Below are 3,564 nucleotides of genomic sequence, written 5' to 3'. Positions count from 1 at the left end.
AATCCAATAATTGATTTGTTCTTTTGATTATTGTTGTGATTTATTTTTATGTATGTCTTTTGCTTTTTAGTTAAGTAAAAGTAATTACTTTTACATTGTAGCAAAGTTGGCATGGTGTGAAATCTTGTCACGCCCCATTAATTATTCTGCTTAGTCACCTCCCTGCTTCCATTAATACGTGTGACACGTGTTCTGTGCCATTAAAGAAGCACACGCCCTCACTCTGCATGCCACCGCCAGGTGTCAAATTGGAAGGTTCTGAGTTTGATAGTGGAAGCCAAGTGGCAGCGCAGGAGAGAATGTCCGTTTGACTTGGGAAGAGAAACTAATTTTCTGAAACACTCTTCCCTTCTCTGCGTGCTCTTTCATCTTCCTCAGAAAACCAAACCCTCATTTTTCTCCTCCTTCTCTCTAGAACTCTCCGTCTTCCCTCTTCTGCAACTCACCCTCCTTTTCTCCGTTCACGTTTCAGCACCGTGATAATCAGCACTGCACCGTGAGCTTTCCATCAAACCGATTGGTTTTGGATTCTGAAACGGGTAAGTTTCACGTCCTCAACCACTCTTCATTTTCCACATGCAAGCTCGTTTTAAATCTGCATGCACCTTCTCTGAACCAGTATTGGTTTTCTGAATTTTTAGTTGAAGAGTTTTTGGGTTTTTGAACGAAAAAGGGTAGAAGAGTTGATACTGGGATCTGGTTTTCTTTTAAAGAACGAAAGCACGTTTCCAATCCAGGTAAGGGAAGCTTGTTAGAATTTAATTCACATGATCTCTGTACTGCATGCGCGTTACGTAATGTTTGAAAGTATGATTTATGATATTTGACTTTGGAGTTTAGGATTATGATTCTGAGATGATATATGAAAATGTTGCATGTATGTACTGGGAATTATATGCTGAGTGTATGAATGGTCTGTGACGTTGTACGTGGATGATTTTGATATTTGAATGTTAGTATATGATGTTGATTAAAAGCATGAGAAGTATGGAAAAATACTATGTTAAGATTGATTTAATGCATGAAAGTTTATACTGGAAAATGAGTTACTGTAAAAGAAGAATTATATGAAAAGTGCATGAATTTGAACGTTCGTATTGATACGGTCATTGACCGTTCGGTATTATCAGTAAATTCTTGTATTAGTCGGACCCTTTCATTTGGAAAGGACTCCCTTTGAGAACGAACGCCCTCTAATATATTTTTACGTTGTGCTTTCGGCCAGACGTAAACATCACGAGTGTTGTGTGAGAATTGAGAATTTTGATAATATCCCCGTGAACTTTTAGTCAAATTATTGAAACATAAACTTTAAATATCTCATCTTATATAAATCCCAATTTCTATGATTTTGAATTCAGCCAAGAGTCTCGATCTAAAAACGTACGTCCTAAGTGGCGTTCGGTCTTAGACCGAACGTTCGTTCAAAAAGGCAAACGATTAGTAGCGCTCTTTCTTTTGTCGAGCGTTCGTCTTTGGTGGCGTTCGACCTTATGTCGAACGTCCGTTCTTGATAGCGTTCGTTCTTATGTCGAGCGTTCGCCTGTGGTAGCGTTCGACCTTATGACGAGCGTCCGTTCGTGATAGCGCTCGTTCTTTTGTCGAGCGTTTGTATTTGATAGTGTTCGACCCTTGTCGAGCGTACATCCTTAATAGCGTTCGTCTTCTGTCGAGCGTTGGTCTTTAAATAGCGTTCGTTCTGATCTTAAATAGCGTTCGTCCAAACAGTGAAATAACGTTCGTCTTTTTATGGAAGTGTAATTAAGAATGAAAATGTGATGTTGAGGGAAGTATAAATTGTGCGAACCATATATGATATGATATTATGATTTTGGAATTTGAACGAGCGTTCCAGGGTGGAACGACTCTTGACTGGATATTGATATTTGTAGTATGAACGTGGTAAGCTTAGATGGTGATCCATCCTGATATTCCGTGAGTGCTCGTTCTCAAGTAGAGAGGAGTAGGTCATGCGTGGGAATGGCAGGAGGTCTAGACCATAACTGTAACTTGGCAAAAAGACTAACCTCAGGTGGATACTGATGAGCATTCCAGTTACCCCACCTGAGTGCATGGACGCCTTAGCTACACAGGTTTCATACAGTCCGGACAGTCTGTCTAGTATCAGGAAGTTTGATTTGAGTTAATGTATGTATTGGATGCATGTGTTGTGATGTATTTGATATGATTGATAAGTATAAATTGTATGTTTGACTTGAATTAAATTCAATAAGCTTACCCTTGCAATTCCTTTGTGTTGTCTTGTCTATGTATATCCGTCTTGTCAAATGCAATGATCATCCGTGTGGATGTGAGCAGAGGGAGATGCGTCTCTGGAGCAAACTCTTGAAGAGGAACTCGTTACTGAAGAAAATTTAGTAGAAGTTGAGGTGAAGGCCGAACAGTGAGGCGTTCGGTTATTTAGTTAGTTTGATTAGAGTAGCGAGCGTCTGTGAGCGAGCGCTCTTTTGTTGCTGTATATATATATTGGAACGTTCGGTCAATTCTTGTAAACCGTTCGTCCTCCTTGTTTTGTAAACGCTCGTTGTTTTAAATGAAAGGCCGTTCGGCCATTTATTCAATCTGCTTACTGTATTATTAAACTGTTTTGCCATATTGATTAATGTGATTATTCTAAGTATATAGTTGATGACTGTATATTTCCGGGATGTTACATTATTGGTATCAGAGCAGTTTTGTTCTCTTAAGGACGCTGTAGGTTATGAGTGCATTGCATTTTGCTGTGTGCTTTTTTAATGTTTAATGAGTTACTGTTTTAACTCTTAGACATGACTAACGTTCGTTTTCTCTGATCCAGAAAACGATGGCGCCTAGATTACCTCCTCCCCCACAACCAAACGAGTCTGATGCACCTAATCACACTAGGTTGTTGGAGACAGTGATTGAGAGGCTGCAACAGCAAAATACTACCCTCATGGAGCAGAACGCTGCTGCTCTACAGAGTTTGGAGGCCGCACGCGCCAACTCTGAAGCCACTCAAAGACAATTGATGGAATTAATTGCCGCCACCAGAGGCACGCCAGGAGCGTCCTCTTCCAATGCTGTTCATCATACTGAATGGAGTTTAGAGAGCTTTCTTCAACACCATCCGGCCAAGTTTAGTGGGAAGGGCCTTCCGGATGAGGCAGACCAGTGGCTGCAGGATATGGAACGAATTTACAATGCTAAAAGATGTCCAGATGAGAATCGCTTGGCTTTCACGGAGTATTTGCTTACTGGAGAAGCAAGCCACTGGTGGGCGAGCGCTAAGGCTATACTGACGGACGCTCAACGTCCTATTACCTGGGAAGTGTTCAGAGGGAAGTTCTATGAAGAATACTTTCCAGATAGCGTTCGTTTTGCTAAAGAGGTGGAATTTCTTCAACTGGTACAGGGAGGGATGTCGGTTTCAGAATATACAAACAAGTTCAAACATCTAGTGAGGTTCTATACAATGGCTACTAGTGAAGAGTGGCAGTGTAGGAAGTTTGAAAACGGGCTGAGAAGTGATCTCAAGGTGTTGATCTCTAGCTTGTGCATTCGGACGTTTCCAGCCATGGTGGA

At 41.0% G+C, this 3,564-nt stretch overlaps 1 long non-coding RNA gene across 1 annotated transcript; it reads left to right on the top strand.

Moving 5' to 3' along the window:
- Positions 1–119: 119 nt before the first annotated feature.
- Positions 120–2,609, top strand: LOC148199983 (uncharacterized). Its single transcript, XR_015786350.1, has 3 exons — positions 120–539; positions 642–737; positions 2,320–2,609. It is a non-coding gene; the product is annotated as an uncharacterized LOC148199983 (long non-coding RNA).
- Positions 2,610–3,564: the final 955 nt, after the last annotated feature.

Source organism: Vigna umbellata, chromosome 4, assembly GCF_029865625.1.
Source record: "Vigna umbellata cultivar VRB3 chromosome 4, Vumbellata_1.0, whole genome shotgun sequence".
NCBI classification, from domain to species: domain Eukaryota; kingdom Viridiplantae; phylum Streptophyta; class Magnoliopsida; order Fabales; family Fabaceae; genus Vigna; species Vigna umbellata.
The sequence above is the reverse complement of the archived record's forward strand: the minus strand, read 5'-3'. Positions and strand labels throughout refer to the sequence as shown.